Consider the following 25,090-nt stretch of genomic DNA (forward strand, 5'->3'; position numbering starts at 1 on the left):
ACAAAATCCTGGATTAAGCTCATGCTGCAATCAAAAATATTTTTCAAAATGATGGACATAGTACCTTCTTGACAATTATCCTTCGTGTAATAATTTTGTTTAAGTAAAGAATACATATTGGCCAATTTATTATTTATTATGCAGCTTGCGTATTAAAATAATAATTACATTGGATATCGCAATAGAAGGAATATTATTGGTTATTTAATTTACGAGGAATCTATATTGATTTAGACAAGTTATGTCGTCATGGTAGTTAGTAATTTCTAGGAAACCTTTATATCAATCGAATATGTGTGGAAACGCATTGTCCTTAAACTTAAGGTGCGGTCACTATTTCCATCACGCACTTTGAAACATACATTAACAACATATCTCATCCACACCCTCATTGGTCCCCCACACATTAATTCATCTTCTTGTGTGGCTTAAACCACATCTGATTTTCGACAGGTTTATTAGACGTCCGGGATATTCAGTATGGGTCTAAGAACCTTGTTGCTAAAACCAAACTTAAATACATAAATTAAAGAGTCTGGATATAAGATTAAATCAGCGATCATAGACATCAGTCACTTCGCAAAACATACACACCACACCGAATTTATACCGACTGATTCTTTCACATTCGGGGTAATGCAAAAGACCATTTTCATAATGTAATCAAATTTAACGCATGAATCCTTAACAAGTGCTATGTTCAAAATTATTTCATTCACCTTTTATGAATGATTGTATTGCAATAGTCGGAACACGAAATGCATACACTCTTTGTTGCTAAGTGGGACACATATTATGGATTGTCTAGCTTCGTTACAACACGTGATGTAATACCAATCGCATCATGACTATTGCAATACAATACACCAGTTTACGGTTATGGGCGCCATTTTAATTTACGAGTAAACAAAATTATGATGACATCACTGCCTGCGCGCTGCGTTGTGCGCTCACATCATAATTTGCATGGGCATAATCTTAATTTACGCATAAACCACTGACCTCTAGAGGTCATTTGGTTTGTTTACTCGTAAATTAAAATGGCGTCCATGTCTGCGCATGCGTACTGTTGTAACCATAATCTGGTGTATTATCCGTAACAGGTGAATAAAGTTATTTGTTATGAGGCACTTAAATGCATTGCATTTGATTATATTACGAAAATGGAGTGTTCATTGTTTGGTCTTTTGTTGGTCTCTGCTCAACCTCAATGGTGTGACTTAAAACGCAATTATTGATTAAGTTAAGCCTTGAGTAAAAATCGTGACATGTTTTATGTCCGTTAAACACGACCTCTGCCGTCTAAATCATCACCATTGGCCCAGGGAAACTAATCCAATCGATTAGCTTTATGGCATCGACCGACCTTATTATGAGTCACGTTCACAAATTAATGAAAATAGAACGCTTTCAAACCGAAGGTAAAGAAACTGGAGTTAGGCGTCAGTGATAAAATAAGCACCGACTGCGCAGCACATCCTTATGATTGCGGTCTCCTGCCCTTTTCCAATAGAATAGTTCGGATAATACTTTAAATTTATGATCATATGTTATGGAAATAATAAGTTTCGTTATTATATGTACATATATTATGTAAAAAAACATTTTGACATGAAGAGATTATTGTTTGTTTATGTTGTATTATACCTTACATGTATATTATGTTCTTTGTTATTCAGTAGAGCGTCGCCTCACAACCGGGAGGTCGTGGGTTCGAACCCCGGCCGCGTCATACCAAAAGACGTTAAAAGATGGGAGTTGTTGCTACCTTCTTTGGCGTTCAAAAATAAGGGATAGAGCAACGTCGATCTGGCGCTGCTCAGTGGCTGCCGGGCTCACGATCAATTGAGCAAAAAGAATTTCCGTTTCGGTTTAATAAAATTTGGAGTGGACAATTAAGTTATTATTATTATTTATTATTATTATTATTATTAAATACAAAAAAATCAAATCAAATAAACATGGTATAGCCATGGAGCTATCTCTCTTATATTATAGCTCCATGGTATAGCCTAGACCCGTTTCAGCTACAAGCGTGAACTGTGTTCCATTTAAAGCCCGTCTGCACTAGTTTGGCCAGGAGGGATTCGACCTCCCTGCATGGTCACTGTCAAGTGGTTATCTCATCAACTCAGCTCTCAATTAACATAAGAAAATGAGAATCATGGGGGACCAACGGGCACCGCTTAGGATTTTTTTGTTGCTATACATGCAGAGGGCGCAAGTAGCTATAAGTAGTGCAGTGGGGCTTTAAAATGAAATTTTAAACAGTTCAGGAAAAAAAGTCAAGTTGTCTACAAAAGAACTCGTATAGACTTTGAAACGTAAATGATTAAGAACTAGAAGATGAGAAAAGAGGTATGTCGAGGAAGAGAGATCGTGGGAGAGACAGAGAGAGAGAGAGAGAGAGATAAAAACAAGAGAGAGAGAGAGTGAGAGTAGACAGAAAGAGAGAGAGAGAGGAAGAGAGAGGGAGGGAGTGGATAGAGAGAGAGAAAGAGAGAGTGAGAGAGAGGGGGAGACGGGGAGCGGAGAGAGGGGGAGGAGGGAGAGAGAGAGAGAGAGAGCGAGAGAGACAGGAAAGAAGAAGGGATGGAGAGAGAGAGAGAGAGAGAGAATGCAAAAGGCAGTGAAAGGGGGAGGGGGTCGTTATAATGCTCTTTCCACAGATTCCTTACGTCCCAACTCTGCACCGTGGATGACAATTAATTATCAATGTGAAGTTATCTTGATCCGACTTCCATGTGTATATTTTATTGGGAAATTTCAAGAACAATAATTATTGACATCAAGAGCACATAAAATCCCTAAATAGTGCCATGTAACATCTATAATCAATGTCTAGTAGCTAGCATATCTTAGACGAATACAATGTTATGACTCATAATAAATGATTCACACTAAAAAAACGAAGATTAATTTAAGATAAACATGCCACTAAGACAATCGTAGCTAGTTTTGACAAAAATCGAATGAAGGTAATTCAATGGTTGTGTACTTCCCATTTTGAAATGTGCGAGTAATATAACCATAAAAGCAAGCATTGGGTTCTCACAAATCCATATCTTGCGATACATTTCACCACTAATTGCGGCATTTCTCACTGAAAGCGATTAAAGATTCTAGAAAAAAATAGCTCAAGGAAATGCCTTCGCCATTAGCATTTTCAGCGATTAATATTTTCCCACTAGGCCCACCCGTGTAATGAAGTGTCGGTGTGGAATATTGGCTTTCCATGCGTTTTGGTCATATTTTATTCAATTTCCTTGAGGGTATGATAATACTATCTCACAAGCTACTGATTCATGTAATTATAGGGCTCTCAGAGAAATAGCGAAGTTCAGACTCATCGGGAACACAATCAGTTTGCAAACTCAGTTACAAACTCAGTTTCCCGGGGCAGGACTAATTCAAGAGGGAGAACCACATTACTGAGTTGATAGAAAAGGTTTCGTGAATAAGTGAGTAAGTGCAACAAGCTAACCCAACTTATAATAAGGAGATAAAATGTTTGAAACGCTCATTTCATGTGCATGGGGTATGAGCTGTCGCGGTGTAGTGGCTCATTCACTTGATCCCCAACCCAAGGGTTGTAGGTTCGAATCCTGGCCCGGCACTAATGTCCTTTGGCAAGACTCTAATCCACATTTCCTTCTTTCTTCCCAAGTGTTAGATGAGTACCCGGTAGGATCCAAAAGTCATTATAGTTTGCTCAACATTGTGGTTCACAGTCCGGCGAAGTATCCACTTGACCACGAAACCTATAAAATAAATCCTGTAAGGTATCCATTTCGAAACAACCGAACTCTTAGAAGTAATACGGAAACTAAGAAACAAGCAAAATTATAATTATTTGAAAAAGGGCTATCAACATTTTAGTGGGGACTATTTATTGTGACAATTTGGACATGTGAAAAACATTGAACTTATTTGAAATATAATTTATGTGAACATCCTAAGACAATCCGTGTCTTTCCTTGCAGAATATAAAAACAAAATAATATAGATGCATATCTGTGGATATCTTTCCTCTCGTTCGTAAAGAACCGCCCCAATGCGTTTACGCAATTGGTATTAATAGTTTTAGTGACAAACGCTAACTGAATTTTTTTTAAAAACTCGATGTGATTGACAAGTACAGGCCTTGCTTATTAGATTAGGATACTTTACCAAACTTGATATACTTCTTTAAAAACAAAAAATAATATAAAATAAAAAAAAGGAGTCTACAAGGAGGTTTAAACGGAAAGACCTTAATCGCAACGACATTTACTGTTTTGTTTGTTATTATTCGTATTTAAATTGACACCGGTGATTGTATAAGCTCGGGTAAGATCAGTGAAGTGGGAGGAGAAACGGTTTAAGATAAGACGTTAGGGATATTTGACTTTAAACGAATAATTAGGGGTGTTCGCGCAAATGTGGGTGTGTGTGTGTGGGTGGATGGTTGGGTGGTGGTTGTTTATTAAAAACACGCTTTTTATGTTTTCTTTACAGTGTCATATCATAGAAGTAAAAAGAAGGGGAGAGAGAGAGATAAGGAGGACTTGGTATCACTAGTTTTAGTGCCAACAACAATAATTGAAATTGTTTAAACTCGAAGTGAATGACAAGTATAGGCCTTGCTTGTTGGATTAGTATACTTTGCCAAACTTGATCTTCTTCTTTAAAATAAAAAAATGGTATAAGATGAGAAGAGGGAAAGGGTGTGTGCGTGAGAGAGAGAGAGAGAGAGAGAGGGAAAATGTCTAGTGTGTTTGGTTGGATGGGGTTATTTGTTTTATGTTACAACTGATTTCATTTTTGTTTTCATCAATTGTACAATCTATGTAATGAAAATGTTTTGAATTCATGTCAAGAAAAACATCTGTATTTTATTTCTAAGATTGATTTGTATTGTTTGGAATCAATAAAAAAAAAACTATTGAAGAAAAAAATGAGAGAGAAAGAGAGAGTAATAGGGAGAAAGGGGAGAAAGGGGAGGGGTAATTTCATATCAAAATTGTATAACGAATAATGCAATTTAATAACAACAATAATAATAATAATAGCCTAATAGTCCACTCCAAATTTATTAAACCGAAACGGAAATTCTTTTTGCCCAATTGATCGTGAGCCCGGCAGCCACTGAGCAGCGCCAGATCGACGTTGCTCTATCCCTTATTGTTGAACACCAAACAAGGTAGCAACAACTCCCATCTTTTAACGTCTTTTGGTATGACGCGGCCGGGGTTCGAACGCACGACCTCCCGGTTGTGAGGCGGATGCTCTACTGAATGAGCCAACACTCCGGTGCTTAAGGCTTTAAGCATACTTTATATTGGCACGCTTGATTTATGCAAGTTCGTGAAATATTTATCAAGGGCGACATCAGTTAAAAATGATGGATATTTTACTGAGTCCAGCACTGAACGCAGTCTTTATAGAACTTTGTAAATCCAAATATATTTCCACAATCATAGCTGCATCGATCCTTCTACTCAAACTGGGAAAGATACTAAATGAACAAATTATGAGACATCAACATTTCTGCGGTCAGCCGTTCGAAACGAACTTCACTTCATGGAACATGTAAAACTAGAATTTATTGAGTGCCATTAAATGTAGCTAAATGGTTAGCTCTGGTTTCTCTGTAAACGGATATCACTGACCGATCGAAAGTTGTTTCCATCTTGAGTTTGCCTTTTCCTCCCATCTCAGAGGAAACACTTCGAAGTGTAATCGAACCGGTATGAAAGACAATATCAATTGGTAGAGTGAGTCCTGCACTACTTAGAACAAGTATCGTAACCCACAATCCGAAAAAAAGAAAAAAGAAAAGCTTGACGGAAGGTTGTGACACGCGTGAAAGAAAGAAATGTGAGCATTGCCCCTACATTTATCACATCATTTGAATATTAATTTTACGAACAGAAGACTGAAATGGTAACTGCAGAAATATTTAAAAGAGAGACCCTTTTTTTTATCTGGAACGTAGTGACCCACAAAGTGAAAGAGGTCAATCATTTTATCATCATGTTGGAGTTTAAACGATATAAAATTGATTGAGTAGATAAAGGGGATTTCCCTTTTTTGCTAAGCTTTCGTCAGTCTTCTAAAGTAATTATACATTTGCAAAATAATATTCATAGTTTGCACTTTTGGACGATTGCATTTATTAGTTTGTTAGGTATCTCTTGAAAATATTCATTCAGTTAACATACCACAACAAAAGCAAATCCCTTTGTCTTTAGTTAATTATTCCTTTAATCTGGTGAAAATGGCCGATGGATTAATAACCATGTTAATTATTCATTGCTCGATTGATTATACCACGCTAGCACTAGAAAAAGGAAGACAAACAAACAATAGGAAAACTTTAGATAAATCTAAGCTTCCCTGAAGCAAATTTGACCGAGGAAGGGAACCTAATTTCCATTTTTAGGAGATAATGAAAGGTTGCCCCAGTTTTGTCTGCATCGAAGGCCTAAAAACATACAAAATTGGTTAGCTCCATCCGTATTTGATAATGCTTATTGAATAAGAAAGAAGGATACGAATCTGTTTTCCCGACTCAACACCCCAAGATGCTTGTTTGGAAGGGTTACATCTGACCTTTCCTATGGCTACTCACTTGTTATACTTCTCAATGTTACCATACCGTATGCATGTGAATGGAATGGCGTCCCCTAAGAGAAAACACAAAAAACGCAAACGAATCTTCGGAAGTGAAGATGCGTTCTTTAACCGTTGCATTGTTCTCATGACGTCCTGCGACCGTCTCGAGAATGTCGTGTGGTGTAAAGCGAAACAAACGTATTAAGCACTAAAAAATGTGACTATTATTATTTCTTATCATATTAGTGTATTAATTATTTGATACTTTTTATTTTCCATTTAGTATATTGTAACTACTAAGCGGTAATTTTTTTAAAGCATTGTTGTGCTTCTTATGACCTCGCCTCTTGTATAAGAAAAACAAATTGTCATTGATTTGATTTGTTTTGTTTCCTAGTGGAAACTAAACAATTTAATTTGATTTCGAATAGCATAACAAAAAGAGGAAAATAAGTTGGGTATAAACGAAGATGCATTGAAACTTTAAAAATGATGGACAAAGAGGAGGAGAATACAGATTAAGAAGCACAGCAAATACACTACGACTTAAAGGTACTATGTCCCATTTGCAGGCCAAAAAAATGAAAAAGTTAAATTCCAACTGCATTTGAAAGATAATACTAATTTAGAACTTCTCTAAAAAAAAGTGGGGCTTGAAAACGTCTTCAAGTGGGAAAATAACAACTATTAGTTATCAAATCGACTTTAGGGCTATAGAGCCCAAAAGTAATAGTCTTGATTTTCAGACAATTGTACCGAATGGTCATACGTTTTATGCTGCGCAAAGATTCAATCAGTTTAATCTTGGCCAACACAAGAAGTGGGTTGAAGAAGTAGACAAATGCTCATGTACCCTTTACAACTCTTTTCATGTATGTTATTACCAAAGAAGAAAAAAAGCCAGTTAGTCACTCAATAGTGTCTGACAGTGAATTCTAGCAAGTAAACGGGTTTCCTTGCATAATTTGAATATGAGGACATTGCTAACGTTTAAATTTCACAGAGAGGACATACATGACATATTCATATTTCCTGCAAAGTTCTACAGAATTTTAGGTTGGCTGCAAAAGGGACATAGTACCTTTAAGATAAACTGATATATTCTATCCATGGCCATTGTTAAATATTAATTTCCATCCGAAATACTATTTATTCAGATTGGCCAATTGTTTGTTATATACTTGAATCAGTAATGATAATTCCGATGACACTAATTTCGAAATTATGTATTTTTTTTAATTACAAGGTGTACTATAGGTGTACTCCTTTTACCTCTCAGCCTTTGTCATCATCTCCTGGCACCATTCTCTCATATATCAATCACTTTAAAAAAAAGTTATGTTTTTTGGAGCCCGTTGAATAAAGTATGATAGTATAGTGGAAGCACGAAAATTGCTCATACACTTACCGAATTCGTATTGTTAACCCTATATGGAAACGACACTAAACCTAAACCTTACCCTAGTCGTATCCCTAACCCTAACCCCAACCCTATATATTGGATGAAATAAAACCACGACCATTTGTCACTGGGACATAATTATGGCGAATCGCCGGTGCATGCACTAGCAGAAAATATGATAAGGATAATAGCGGTTACGTTAAAAGTGGGAGGAGTTCATCTAAGTCTTTAAACATGATTATCCAGACGGATCTGTGTATTTGCAAAACATTTCACGTAGCGACAATGATGAAGTGTTTATTTATTGGTAAGTCAAGCTTGGATAAACGCGCTTGAGATCTAATAACTTAGACGCAGATGATTGATAGTGGTTCCCCACATCCTTGGGTCTTTCTCCGTTTCATTGTCTTTTAATTAAACTCGTCAAAGACTCGGAAACTCGAACAGTACTATTAACATTTCAAAGAATAAGGGGAGTGGGGCGGGGGTAATCAATACAATTACAAGGGATGGGGGGAGGGGGGGGGGGGGGTGGTAATCAACATTTTACAATAGGCAAGTTTAAGATGGGCGAGTTATATGTGGACGTCTTTCATTGTCGGATCTCCTGGTCTCTTTGGCGTCGGGGGCGCCGGACAAATGGGTAAGAGGGGGAGGGGGTTGGTCTTATTCTCAAAATAAGATGCGAATTTACAAGAATATTGATTAGAAGGAGGGTGCGGGGGGTAGTCCAGGCATCCTATTTTCGCTTCATTTCCCCCTTCCCTCTTCCACACTCTTTTCTCTCTTTTTTTCACCACTAGATGTGGGAGGGGCACGTTATTAGACAGGTTACAACGTCCACTCCACATCGTCAAATCATGAACTAGATTCTGCGTACAGCCACCGCACCCGTCTGTGCCTTACTTGACGCCTCTCTAGACACTCCACAATGAGCCGGTTGTTTTTCAATGTGTACCGCAGCTGGGGGTATCAATGACTCACGAATTGCTCTTCAGATGTGTCTCTGTTATTAGATGTTTAAAAATGAAACACAATAGCGAAATGAAAGCAGAATCATATGTTACTTTCAGTTTTTTTTAAAAATTTAACGGAGAGCGAAGGCTTGTTCAGATATGATGCGGCAAAATCGCGGTGTTTTTGTTACGATGACTTTAAGTGTCATGCGCTTTAAATTTCTTTATTGGGGAAAACGAGTATGGTGAAACCGGTAACTCAAAGAATTTTATTTTTTGGGGGGCACTTCTTGATCATTTTGAAGCGCATTTTTTAAGGCTTCAATATTACACCATATCACACTTACTGATAACACGTAGGGCCGCGCATCTCAGATTTAATATTGATGCATTTAAGGTATATTTTAATACTCGTTATATTTTAATGCTCGTTGCACACGAGGCTTCATTTCGCATTTTTGCACTGCCTTATCCCTGCTAATATCTATCTTGAAAGCGATAAGTTCATACGCCGGTATTCAACGTTATTTCCGCGATGTTCGCATTGCATGCACTGTTTTACAATTCTCAATATCTCATGGCGAGTCATAACCTGTATTCTTTTTAATGAAAATAATGCATTTCGACATAATGAAGATTTTTGTAGGTAAAACTTGTTAGGTTATCCTACTTTTTCAACTCGCTCGCCATTATGAAATACATTTTTGATAACAGAAATTTCAGTTATCGGGTTATGAATCGGCATATTGCTCCGATTGTCTCATTTTCGCTCGCTGGATCACTGCAGTACCAACATAGCTCGTTCGACGTCACTACCAAACTAGCCAATCAGCTGTCAATGACGTCATATTGAATGCGGCGGGAAGTATATTTTGTGAAATTATCAAGAAATGGACTATTTCTAATTGCAAACTAGTTTTATTTTTGGATGGAAACGCAGCCAATGTTATCTTGAAATTCATTAAAGTCATCAGAATAGGATAAGTTACGTCTCAGATGATTCAAGAGGTCTATTTTGTAGATAAATTTTCAATTTCTCAGAATGTTCCACTGTGTTGCAGGGTACCGGGTGTATGCCATTGGGTGTGATGTGTTTGCGCGCAATGGCGCGAATTATACATTCTTCTTCTTCGTCGCTATAAGTACAGGCCACCGCGCCGTCGGGTGTGAACATTCCTTTCCTTCTCAATACAATAACTTTCACCTGCCTAAGTTATTCAAACCATACGGAATCGTGGCGTCTCGCCACTTCCATTACGCAATCATTAAAAGGATCCGCATATACAACATTTTCCTGCTATACGTTGTACCGCAGGAAAATACAAATCTCCCTTGTATACCTACAGTCCAAACGATAATTATTATGTGCCTTAAACGAAGCAGGCGACAATCGGAGTAGCAGATGACACTTGATAGTAATTTTGTATGTGAGATTACTTTGCTAAATATAAATTACTTTGTTAATAAATATCAACTAAAATTTCTTTTACATATCTTTAAACCATCATTGATATTTAATAATTCATGAGTGAGTAAAAGAAACATACCAAACTATATAATGATATGAAATACTTGGTGGCAATTAGGGGAGTTTGACGTGATGACCGATTGCACCCCTCTGTTAATAACCGAATAGTCCATGGCGTGTCATGAATATTCATGTTTTTGCTTACCTCGGCTAAATGTTTGCTTTTACTAAATGGAAAAAATACGGTGGGGTTGGATGAAATGGACATAATGAACATAGCAGAAGTGATAATTGATAATTCATGCTTCTTATCCTTCGTGTGCTTGACCTATAATCTTACAATCGCTTGGCAGACTGAGTCCAAAGTTCGACTTGTTGCACATGTGTATTATAGGCAATGGCGAGCTTGCAACCTATTTTGAAAAATTACGGGGGTTGAACTTTCGAAATTCAATGAGACATGAGGGCTCTAATGAAAGAGCTAGTGATAACGTACGTCGGGGTGGATGTGCTTTTCGTTTAAACAAAGAATGAATTTTTAACGATTTAAAAAAAATGGCCATAGGCTAACATGTTAGGCTGCTGACTCTGACGATAGGGGGCGTTGTGAAATGAGACTAAACGGAGCAATATGGTAATATCGGTACATCGCCACACACACACACACATATAATTATATCCGTTTTGTTGTGTGTGTAACTCAACAATGAAAGGTGGACTGGTTGCATTAAAACCTTTTGTTGAACACTTTTATATGTATGCATCAATATGTCACATTCTCAAGAAACATAAATCGGGACAAATACAACAATTACAAATAATTGTAAGGACTAAGGATATCAAAAAACGTGATATAACATTTTTGGACGCATGCGTGGTTTTATGATTAATTGTTAATAATTGTATATATATATATATATATATATATACACACATTGTGAGGAGCCTAAAGAGAAGCGCCTGTAAAGGATTGGGATTCACTCCGAGAGGAGACATTATGTAAGAGATTTCCTATATAACGATATAAAAGGGGAGTATATATATATATATATATACACGTTCCGAATCACACTATGTGCGTCGCGACCGTCTTTAATACGCATTTATTACACGATGCATACATGTAATAGAAGAATAAAGCTACAAACTTCCTCTCTTTGAGAAAGCAATATACTGCCCGAAGCTGGTGATGGGTAAGTTAGCCTTGTAGAATTGTAAAGATAAGAATAATTGTCGACCAATATTCCATTTCCTTCTCAAGCCCTAAATCACCCGTATTGTGTTGGTAGATGGCATAGACCAATTTAGCCAGGCAGATAATTTGCGACTTCCAATTTTAGAACTTCATCAAACGCATAGCAATGAGATGGGGGTAATTTATTGCGTGCAGCTTTACATTCATTGCGTTATTGCAACACAATTCACTCTGTGGATCATAAAGAACATGGAACTCTGCCCTGAATTTCAATTACAAATATTCTTTATGAGGTTGTTATCTCAATGATAATATACTGACGGCATCGCAAAAAACGTGATATAACATTTTTGGACGCATGCGTGGTTTTATGAGTTTTTGCGGGGGGGGGGGGGGGGGGTTATAGATGGCTTTGAGGGGGCTGGGAATTACATTTATTTTCTACACGTGAACCAATGACAAACATATATAGTCAGGACAAATCTTTAGGGGCTTCAATATTTATTTATATGTATACTTACATTTTTTTTTTTTTGGGGGGGGGGGTTCAGCTTCAAGCCACCCCACCCCCTAAAATGGCTGGTTTTATAAACAAATAAAATGTCATTCATACCGTGTTAACGGTGGATGTATGTTGTATAAAATCGTAACAAATCTACATCAGGTTGATCGATGTTTGAAATGTCTAACACGTAGAGAAAAGGTCTGGTAAACAGTTCTGCTCGCAACAATATATTCATCAAGCTTTCTTGTTGTATATTGCTATTCCGTCCCCGAGCTAAGGAATAACTACAGCGATTGAATATACGAATCTAAAGATCAGGGAGACCCTGTACAATGTCAGAATTGAAGAGCCGAAGTCGAAATCGTTTTTTCTTTAATGTAGCTTTTTACATCGACTTTTTGAAGATGACATTGTCTACAGGCACACGAATAAGTTAGTTTGGTAATCAGTCAGAGACTATAATAATGCTAGAGCCAGCACACTACTTTTCTATATACACTGAAGCTAAAGACCACCCAAGGGAGGCACGAAAAGTTGTCTTTATAGGCAGGTGGTCTGTATGTAAAAGTTCCTTTGGTACATGTTTCAATGAGAAACCATTTTCAAAGGAAAACAAATGTGGTTTTTGTATAAACAGGTGGTAACTAAAGCAGGTTTTACTGTATATATCTATATATATATATATATATATACATATATATCATGTATATATGTATAGGCCTATTTTTACCTTCCTGCTAAAATTCTCTTTGTAGTACTTATACGAAATTACCAAAGAACATAGGCCTACTCCCTTAAGAACATAAACACCAAAACAACAACAACAGCAATAATACACGATGATACTTGATTGAAGGTAATCTTAAATTGTGATAATCGCGAAGGTTTAGCAAATTTCTTCCTCTTGCATTCAAGCACTTTCTAATCTACTACATAAGGGGACTGTCTTGAAAAGACCGCCCTTGGACCTTTATTGTACCCTTGATCCCATGTAAAAATCATTTGCATCTGCCCTGTTTATAAGATTGTGAATGGACGTCTTTTACGTATATGCTATGAAATTTAATAAATTGAACTTGGACTTGAACTCAATAAAGAGGAACAAGGTAATGGTCTACACCCACGTTCCTAACAGACGGCTTATAGTACAAAATATTAAGGTCATGTCTTTTATGATTTAGAATGTTAGCACTTTTTTGTCTGAATTTGTGTTTATCAAGAATCCTATGTATCTACTACTGCAGAATGCACGCTGTAGTATTATAACGATTATCGTGAGCCCGACTCTCTCTCTCTCTCTCCAAATTTAAGGGAAAAGAAATCCATCACCAGACTACAAGAGTAATGTCAAGTAAATTTCCCCATGAGTTGTTCATTCAGTGCATATATGAAAACTCATTAATTCATTCTCGATTTCGTTTTACCCTGAAGAGATGGATACTTGTGAAGTTTGCCGAAAGCGCATTAAGTATTCACGCAATGCGCTAAATGTATATGTAAATGTTCTCATCGCAGGAGTTGATCATTAACCGATAAAAATAGAAAGCACATTTTCAACTAGGAAAAGGAATAGTTCAGAACGGTTAACCTGGAAATGAGAGGCCCAAGCAAAATCTTTAGAGATTTATAGCCTATAAATTTCCGATTCTGTGCAAATATCAAATAAGATCTTACGTTTGTACTTTTAGGATCTAATTATCAACTAGCAATAAAGAAAACACATTTCATTCCAGCCTTGGGGGAAAGCAAGCGGGAAAGTTTAGAACGAAAAAAAAAAGTTAAATGGACACCATTACATCCATTAGTGGTAATATCATGTTTCATTGTCTGCCCCCCTCCCAATTCACAATTGGTATTAGTCTTAACAAGTATGACCTTTCATTGGCAGAATGGTAATTACATTTACTGATTCCTTCCCATAATTCGCAAATTACTTAGTATGGAATCGATGAATGCAGCTTAACATGCTCCCTGACATATATATGTAATATATATAGAGTACATGTTTACACCATTGGATATGAGTGGTACTTATAGATTAAAATAGATTGATTGACATTTAGCTATTATATAGACAGGCGAAAACAAAATACTTACGAGATAACAGATGTGAAAAGGATTGAGAGAGATGTATACATATAAACTTACTCTTTTTTTGTCATCCATTTTCGTATATTTTTCTTTGAGTTATTACACTTATACTATATAAGTGCATATTGTATTTTGTCATAATCAATTGATGAAGACGTTAGGTAACGTCGACAATTTATCACCTAATACACAAAACTTTTGGATTTAAAGCATGACAATTCTCCTCTTCATTTATATTTTTGCATCATCATCTTATTGTTCCAACATATGGACTTGATATCTGATCAGGCATATTATACAAATATTGACTACTTTCAGGGGCTGGTTTGAACTATTGCCTAAGGTGATTTCGAAACTGTATTGTGCCCCGAGACGAAGTCGAGGGGCAAAGTGCAGTTTCGAGAACACAGAGGAGCTATAGTTTTATTCATTACCCGAAGAATAAGCAGTCAATATTTGTTTTAAATACCACATCATATATCAAGTCGATATGTTGGATCTCAAAGTGTAGATTAACATAATGTAAACCTTGTTTTGCAAAAATGTGAGAAAATTGAAGAGGATGTAGATTGAAATATAGACAGATAAAGTGAGAGAAAACAATTACTGTAGAAAAGTAAATATAGAGGCAGAGGGAGAGAAATAGATTGTGGTACAATAATTTCATTATGGTGTTTGAGAAGGAAATACTATGATATGAAAGGACAGAAAGAGAGAAAAAGCGAGAGAGAGGGAGAGAGAGAGAGAGAGAGTAGGTTCTAGCTTCCCTGCTGTATTTTATTGAAAGAGATAGACCTAGGGAAAGTTAGAAAGGGGAGGAAGAAAGAGAGAAAGAGAGGGAGAAAGAGAAGGGGGAGAAAGAAAGAGAGAGATGTGAGAGTACGTCATAATGTTCTCTAATTCACGATGGTGTTCGAGTTTACCTCGTCGACCTTTTCCCTACAGCCGATCGATTAAGTATCTCATTACGTTAATGTAGTTATGAAATCAATTTTGAGTATTAAATAAAGATTTCCCCTGCCTTTGCGGCGGTGTTCGGGGATGCAGTAGAAGAAACCGAGCACGCTTCGTTCGTTCGGAAGTTCACCCGATCTAATCAATAAGCGTTGCGAATAGAGGGTTGGAAGCATGGTCTTTACAGACGGATTAAAAAGGCGTACCCTTTTCGACATTTTGATCTATTTAAAAATAACGTTACAAATTCGAATACCTCCCGTTTATATAAGGTAATTATTGCTAGTATCATCATCATTGAAAACATATTCACTGTCAGTATTTTAAAACTATTTCAAACGCTACAAAGTTGAGTGTTAGTTAGTTTGTTAGTCTCTGTATTAATTTGAAAAATTCAAAGTTTAATTTTAAACTTCTAAACCTGGTCCATTCAGAGCTTTCTTCAAACAATACACAACAGCAAATGTGTTACCCGTGTTTTTAAACTTAAGCCTTGGAGAATAAGGATATTTTTGGCATAGAATTAATTAATTTACATCATTAACATAAATCATTGTTGACATATGCAGCTCTAACCGCCGCCTTTTTATGATGACGTAAACTACGTTTCACATTTCCTTAGCCTTTTCTTATGATGTAGAGCAAAGTTAATACACTTTGTCGGGTGAAGTTACCATTCATTTACAAATTAAACAAATTATGAAAATTAATAAATAAATATATAAATGAACAACAGCGGTGGTTTATTTTTGCAGCGGTTTACTGAGTCATATCTTAGCGGGCCTTTAGAAGGGATATCTGATTTGTTCGAGCTGTAAGATGCCAGGTTTAACTATACTGGTTTAACGAGCAAGGATTACATCTAAAGTATCCTCTTTTGGAAAGTAACATTAAAGGTCGCTTACCATTTCAATATATCTGATGGGTCTGCGTCTGTAAAACGTTATTACACACACACACCTTCTATAGTACCCCACTGTTCCAAGTCCAAGGACATTTCATAAATTTCAAACAAATGGGTATCATGTCCTTCGTCTCGAGTAAGTGAAATGGTATCGTTATCTCTTTTGAGTCATAGGACTGCGATTTTTCGGCGATTTTGCAATTTCCACCAGCGGAATTATTACCCACGGTTTTTAAAATTTACAACTAAAATGGTTAAAGAGTATTAACTACAAATACATATCAAGTATTGTAGATATTGACTTAAAACATAACTGATATCATGTTCCTTTTTTGAGGAAGAGAAGTAGGTTGCTTTTAATACTGTGGTGTAATTGCTCGAATAATCGATGTTGAAATTTTGCAACGTAAATAGTCAGATAATGCATGAGATATGAGCTAGTCTAGGAGCCTTCTCAAAATGACCAAAATTGCTTATAATTATAAACGTAATACGAAATCTCAATTGTAAGATTATTAAATCCCATTCTGTTCATTGTTTTTTTCTTCTTCAAATGGAGAAGGCGCATAATAAACATTTGACTACGATGAAGATGATGAAGAAGAAGGAGGAGAAGAAAGAAAAAAGAGGAGACTTTAATAGAAGAAAAACAGGAAGAAGAAGACATGACGCGAAGTTGCAGAAACAACAGAAGAAGAAGTAGCAAGAGAAGAAGAAGGAAAAAAATGGAGACGTCGAAGAAGAACAAGAAATAGAAGGGAAAAAAAACGAAGTTGCAGAAAAAAAGATGAGGAAGAAGTAGAAATAGAAAGAAGCATACAACGAAGAAAAAGAAGAAGAAGAAGAAGAAGAAGAAGAAGAAGAAGAAGAACAACAAAAAAAACAAAAAAACCCTCCACAATAACTTTGTAATCCTTTTTTTGGAACCTATCAACAATTTACTTGACATGCTCCACTAAAGTCTAAATATAGATTGATGGCTTCTGAGAAACGCCGACTTTATTTCGGGAAAGAGGAGATGATTTTTTTAGAAAGGTAATTAAGTCGCTCCGTCGCTGAGCGACATCCGAAGGAAAGACAGCCATTGAATTTGGCTCCCAAGCAATAAAAGATTAAAAATGTACTTGACCATGTTGACAACTTCATCCCCCTCTCTCCTCTCGCGTTGCAGTGGGACCCAGGATTTAATCACATTACATGATGGCTTGGGATTTAAGAAGTGTAACATCAGACATGTATCACAAACATTGCCAACATCGCGATTCCTTCATGACAACTTTTCACAGATCGAGATCAATTAAAGCACGCGTCAGGTTGACTCTCTCGGGCAGGAGTAGTATTTAAAAAGAAAATGTATTTTATGAAAGGAGAGCATATATATCTATATTTGTTTTTCGTTTAACGAAGAAATAATTAGAAAATACCATGATTTTAGATGAATTATAAGAAATTCCTGTTTTTCTGTGGGGGAGGGGCAGGGGGGGGGGGGAGTGTTGGTGTCGATTGGTTAAAAATGAACCATACTCAGTTTCCTTATCCGTTTCTCAAAATTAAATAGCATTCAAGCTCAAGAACCTATTGCACTATTTTGATAATGTTTTATGTATATCATGTAGCAGTGCACATATCAACGAATGTTTGGCTGCTTCTTTAAAAGACAAGATTACATTCGTCTCCTTATAGACCATGGTAATACCTTCAGATCCCATTGCACTCTCCATACAATACGCAACACGGTATAAGATCTCGATTCACGTGGTCCTTAGAAAGTCTTCAACGAATCGCGATTAAAGATTCAGCTCTTGAGACACAGCTTCGGTCAAGGAATCTTTGATGGTATGATCCATTGACCTGTACACTTTAATCCCACTTTGATTGCAAGTCTTGACAAATCTTTTGACAAGCTGAGTAGGCGGACAAATAAATGCTCGATTCCAGTCCAAATACGTAGATGCTTTCAGGCTACAGGATCAGTTTCAAAATCCAGTATCTATGTCCTCTCACATATTTTCCCTCTTCCTGTATTCCGTTTATTTATGAAGGGAAGCCTCTCAGATCTTCTTGACGAAAGAATCCTTCAAATCGTCTCGATGTTTACCTGTACTTAATGCAATATTAAGTTTGTTTTGATTCCATTTCCTGTACTGTCCCTTCAATCATGCTATATGGATATCATGTTTCACCTAGGTAATGTCCGACGCATGCGAAGCGTCATTTGCCTGGCGTAGGACTCCGTCAGGGAATGGGACCGTTTTTTAGGTGACATTTAAGGTTAATATAACGCAGAAAGTGATTTAAATGCGAACATTGCGTTAATAGCTGACTTATGGTGTGCTACCTTGTACTTTGTGCAATAGTACTTCTATTTTGTTTCCGTTTTCTCTACTGTGTATTCCCTTGAAATCATGTTCTTTGGATATCATGTTTCCCATTAAAGGGATCCGGTAACTTTGTCTCAGATTCTGAAACAAAATCCTGGATTTAGCTCATGCTGCAATAATAACTATAAACCTTTAGGTCAGTTAGGAACTCCATTACTTTTACAAGCCGATCGCCTGTCTGATTATCAAGATATTTATGATTGGAATTACAAATTTTGAAAAACGTTTGCCAAACGGTTTTCATAACACTACAGTCTACTGGGGAAAACGAGTATGGTTAAACCGATCACTCAAAGATTTTTTTACTTTTTTGAGGCACTTCTTGACCATTTTGAAGCGCTATTTTTTTAGGGCTTCAATATTACACCATATCACAGACACTGATACCACGTAGGGCCGTGTATCTCAGATTTAACATTGTTAAACGATGCCTTTAATCATGTTTGTAATGTCTGATGCGCGTGGTGCGTCATCTGCCTGGCGTGAGACTGCGTCACTGGATGGGACGGTTTTTTGAGGCGACACATGAAAGCGAGTTCATACGGAAAGTGATGGCAGTGCAAACATTGGCTTAATTCGCTAGCTAATATGGTGTGTTCACTTCAAAGGCTCCATTTAGTTCAGGTGACCTAATACGAATTAACCATCATGTGCAACAGCCATTACGCGCCATTGCAATAGCGGCTTTCCCCAATCTTAGCTGTTTCATGTAGAGGCGTCGTTGTCTCGTGGATATGTCACCGGACTGTGGATCACATTGTTCGCGGTTCGAGTCGTGTGGACGTTGGTGTGGTTGAAATGGCACCTGGACGAAATACTCCATAGGGAGCGGAGCGTGTGCACTATCAAGTGTGGATTAGCAATTGAATCCAATGACTGACGTAATAATATTTACAATGTAAAGCGCTTATAAATGTATTATTAGGCGCTATACAAATGTGATTATTATCATTATCACACATTTACGCACCTTTTGTGAATTTTGAAAACTCGTGGTGCCTATTTGTGTTTCAGATTCAAAGGAGACCAATTGACATAATAATCAATTGGGGTATAATCTTACCAATCAACTATATTCGATATAAAAGCATATGATACTACCATGATATGACAAAGATGCAGTAGGACATACCAGGTATTGCATTAATGTGTAAACGCTATGTGATAAAAACGACGTTGGCAAATCATGTCACGAAAAAGCATTTTAATACATACATACATACATACAATTGTCTTTTATATAGCGCAACATCCAACGAATTGCTCGAAGCGCTTTACAGAAACGTTGAAATTGAAAATGGGAACGCAACCGATGCAAGGAGACACAAAATAGGGAACGGGAATTAGAACGTCTTGTAATTGTTTTTACCCCAAGGCTGAGTGAATTCACAACAGCAATTTGACATCCATAAATTGATCTGAAAGTTAAACAAAAAACTCTCCTTAGAAAAGCACTTATCTTCCCCATCAAGATCCCTGGAACAACAAAAATAGGCGGAATCAAATCAGAACTTCTATTAAAAAACGCCATCTTTTTTATGTTTTACCATTGACAGCATTATTACAGTGATGTCTAATAGTTCGTGTGTATATCTTAAAAGGCCTATATATTATGGTCGCTCATGGTACAATTAATAACCTGCTATTCATCAAGAGAAATTTGCTGGATTGAATGGTTGTAAATCTTATTCACACATAACGAAGAAAAAGAAAGACAGAGGAAGATGGTGCTCAATGAGCAGAGAAATAGTGGCATATTCAAAACTCATATCCAATGTCATTAGTTGTGCGCCTATGTGCCTCTCTGAGGCGGATTTCTGCACCATATAAGTACACAATCATTGTTATTATTATCATCATTACTATACCACGTATTATTCAAATTCATGAAATAAGTTTATTATTTCTCCTTTAGTTTAATATTGTTTCCTCACATTGATTCCTCAATTTTCTGTTTCTGGGAAAATAGAGATGTTCAATTGTTGAATGTTATGTTTATATAACCCGAGGAAATACAAATTTTGTGGAAGACAAAATATACGATGTATCAAAGACAACATCCCCCATATAGTGAGAGAGTTGTGTAGAGGTATTCACACTATGTAATAAAGAAGAAATATAAAATGGAGGTCTGCGTGAATAAACGAAGCTTCGTGTGAATCGGGCATTAAAGGCCCACTGCACTACTTGTAGCTACTTGCGCCCTCTATATAACAAACAATGCCTAATCGGTGACCATTGGTCCTCCATGATCCTCTTTTTCTTATGTTAACTGAGAGCTGAGTTGATGAGATAACCATCTGTCCAGTGACCTTGCAGGGCAGTCTAATCCCTCCTGTAAACTACGGCAGATAAGCTTTAAAGCCATTATTCCGTCAATGCTGTTTCTTTAATTCACAAGATATGGAGATAGGCCAAGGCACCCTTGCGTCATAAAGTTGTGTTTATAGTAAAATACTGTATCTGGGCTTCTCATGTGAACCTCTATATACATGATATATGCCTTAATGTCCTCGATTGGAACAATAGAATCAACGCATCATGTACAACCGCCAATAGTTGCGCTAATTCCAACTTTTGTCAAACTCGTGTTGTTGTTATAAATCTAAAAAAAAATTGCGTTTAGTTTACCAGCAAAATTCAACCATCCTTTAAAGGTTGTACCATGTGAACAGAACGAATCCATTCTCATTTAGCCTGGTATCAATTATAATTGTAATTTCAACGAGCATGTCAAAATTAGCCTAAATATGCCGTTGTCTTATCAGGAGCATTAAAGGCATATATATATATATATATAGCTTATATATTGAAAACAAAGTGACGCAAATTAGTAAAACCGCTTCGACCAGCAAGACAGGAGACATAAGAGAAACAGAGTAATAAATATTTATCTAAGAAATTGCAACAGGTACAAACCCTGGCATGTTTATATTGTATACCCTTTGAGGCAAAATATAAACGGACAAACGTAAACAGGTATTAGGTATACGGTATTATAATTTTGTTATCGTTTTATCCTACTAAAAGATAACAATTTCGGTTACAGATTTCCTTCACGTTTCGTCACGGAAACTGTGACAAATTAAGCGAGAACTGCAACCGCAGGAGAAGGGCTGTAAGAAATTCGTAATAGTAGCTTTAATTTAACTACCTAAGTGGCTAGCCGCTGTCCTATATAAATGGATTAATTGGGGTTATTGATTGAATTAAGGTGTAAGTGATAAAGATAAATGGTGGAGTGTATCCCCTTCTCTCTCTCCCTCTTCCTCTCATCCTTTTCGCTCCCCCTATCACAATTTCTTTATTTTTTAAAATCTATCTCAACCCCCGTCTTAACGTCTCTCTCCCTTAATCTCTCATTCTCTCTCTCGTCTTCCCCTCTCCACCCCCCCCCCTCTCTCTCTCTCACACACACCATCACCTCCGTCTCTCCCTCTCTCCCGCTGCCGTTTTCTCTAGCGAGCTAGCAAGTTAATACCCCGGTAACCTGCAGCTTAAATTCCCATGCCATGCTGATGATTTTCTTATCTTATTCGCTTCTTGAAGCACGGTAACCAAAACACAATTCAGTTATTTAAACAGCTAAAAATACAGTTGACTTTCGCCCACTCTTTTATTTTATCTGATATTATGCTGGTTTCTTTTTTCTTTTAAGGAAAAATACAAAATTTATTCATTTTGCACATATATGTGTCAGCTTCTTCAAAGATTGCTACCGGCTCGAAAACTAAAGAATCTACTCGATGCAAGAAAATCGTGACAATGGGGGTAAAAATTAATATTTTACATAAAACAATTTTTACATTTAAATCCAATCTAAGAATTGAGCTCTCAGCTGTCAAGGAGGAAGAGAAGGACAAACACTGTCAAAAGGCAGACAAAATATCGTAAAACGAATTTAAAGTACACGACAGACATTTAATCATTGGCAGCAAATAGGGATATTTCCCCCGTAATCAGTCTCTACAAGGTAAATTGTCTGTCGAGAACGCAATGCAAACTACAAATTATTTTTCAATGACGTCACAATTACATCACCATCATTTACCTCACATAATACCACTACCATTGCAACAATTCAGTATATTTAATATATATTTATACGTTTGCCAAACTCTTCCCTAAAACCTCGGTTTATTTCAAGGGCTGAACATTAAACACAAACTAATATTACCTATCCTCTGAAAAGTTAGATGAAATCAATAAATAGTATATTATGGATAATCAGCCAAATCTGTTATGAAACTTTGTCTATATTTCATATTTTCTAACACTTGTGCCCACGCACCTATCCATTCATCTTCAAGTGTGATGTAAAATATTGGTGCACATATAGTTTCAAGCACGCCCTCCAGAGTCACTAATAAAACCATGAAGAAAAAAGTATCATAATATTTGCGAGCTTCAGACAGGCAATTAAGGAAGACGAAACGGCGAATTGCATGATATCATTATTGCCATAGCCATCTATTAAATTAAAGGTCATTTTACAAGCAACACTTAAACGTATTTCTTTGTAAAATATTGGTTTAAACTCACCGGTAGGAGAAAGAGAGCATGATTAATTAGTGATCTTGTTCTTAAGGGAAGAAATATGTACTTAAAAAGCACAGAAATAGAAAGAGAAAAGCCTTGCAACGGCGTAACAGAGAGATTCTTTTTTTCTCCTTCGAATCAATGAGTTGGCGTTGAGACAATTGCGAGGCTTCAATTAAGAACTATCTGGCGTCGTGTATGTTTTGCACTTGAATTTGGTACATGAATTTTCAATCATTGCCTGGAAAGGGGAAAGTATTATGTCGTCACAATGTCTCTTCCTCAAGCAGGTTTTAATAAATGAAGTTGTACCCGGATTATTGCGCTACGAGTAGAAGACAAATATTGATAGGAAAATTAATGGAGTTAAGAATTCTAAGACAAATTTTGAAGGCCTACGGGTTGAATTAGAAGACATATTGTAAAGATGCTCTATTACCTTTGACTGAAATAATATCAGTCTAGCGAGATCTTTCCTAGCAACCATTTGGCGCTTCTGCTAATTAAATTCAATGTATCACTTCTTTCTTAATGCATATAATGCTGTGCGACATTTGAATCATCTAAACACCGTGCGAATGCCACACAGCAAATCTTTTTTAATAAAGTTCTGCCGGAATGTAATATTCAATTGCTATAAGACATGCCCTTATAAGCCATATCAGAAGAAAAAAACTTTGGCGCCATATGAATCATTTTCTAAAAAATGCTCCGTCCCACGAAGGGAAAAAACCGCTCAAAGAGTAGGTGATGATAATGATATCACTGAAATAATGTTTACACAAATACATGACTGTGTTTAATTGGCAGTAAAATGATCAAAGAACAAATACACTAAACACGTTCAAGGTATTTTTGTATATTATGCATGCCTTAATCTACATATAATAATATACAGGTATATCAATATTTTTAAGTTGAGATGTGCAAGAGAAAACAGGTAGCTTATTGTCGTAGCTATTACAAAAAATAATCATTGAATTAGCTTTTTTTCATATTTTGTATTGACACCATCCACCAAAATTGAATAAATATAATGAATACAAAGTAAATATATAAATAAACAACACTGTTTACATAGCACTTATACGACACATCTCTAGACTTGAACCTAGACTACGGTACTGCTAAATTAGCTCTCTCCGATGGTCAATCAGGGGCTAATTACAGCTGCTATGAAGAACGGCGAAAACGTAATTTAATTTACCACCGGTTCACACCTGGGAAAACAATAAATGTCTGCATTATTGGAATTCCAACATATCATTTGCCGCGAAACTAGGTCATTAGTATTGTTATTACTCCATGCATGGGGTGAAGTACAAGTCGACAAAGCATGTAGTTGGCAGTGTGAGTTGTTTATTGAGTATTGCACTCGCTATCACACAATAGGCGGTGTCACACAGAAAAATCCCTTAACAAATCCCTTGAAATATACTTTCAAGGGAGAATTTTCTTGTTTCGTTAGAGGATTTGTAATGGGATAATTAATGACAGACAGCAATTAAGAGGATAACTAAAATCCGATTAACTAAAATCTGGATTTTGGGCCTCTGTGTGACACCGCCTAAGTAGTAAGTTTCTATTTTGCAATTAAAATTTACGGTTGGGATACGTGCACTTCGTTAGAATCACTATCAAAATGTTAATTACGCAAAACTTAATTTACACATGAATATGAAAACACGCGGCTTCTCATGAATATACAAAGAAAGACTTATTTTATAGCAACAGGCCTTGGTGTTGCAAAATGAACATCCCTTCTTAGTTCGAGAAATAAACTGTTTAAAAGTCTTCTTCTTCCTCCTCTTCTTCTTCTCTTCTTCTTCTTCTACTTCTCCCATGCTTCCTCTGCTTATTCTCCCTTTTCTACTTACTCTTATTCTGGTTGTTGTTCTATTCTACCACTTCTTCTGGATTTTGTTGCTGTTCTTCTTCTTCCGTTCTTTTTCTTCTTCTTGTTTTTCTTCTTTTCTTTTCTCGTTCTTCTTTCATCTTCTTCCTCTTCCATGCTGAATATCTTTCTTTCTGTTCTTGTTTACAGATAAAGTCCCTAACTATACAATTGGTGTGACAAATTATACTCCTCTTCATGTAT

This window comes from Strongylocentrotus purpuratus, unplaced genomic scaffold, assembly GCF_000002235.5.
Source record: "Strongylocentrotus purpuratus isolate Spur 01 unplaced genomic scaffold, Spur_5.0 spur5_scaffold_18, whole genome shotgun sequence".
NCBI lineage: Eukaryota > Metazoa > Echinodermata > Echinoidea > Camarodonta > Strongylocentrotidae > Strongylocentrotus > Strongylocentrotus purpuratus.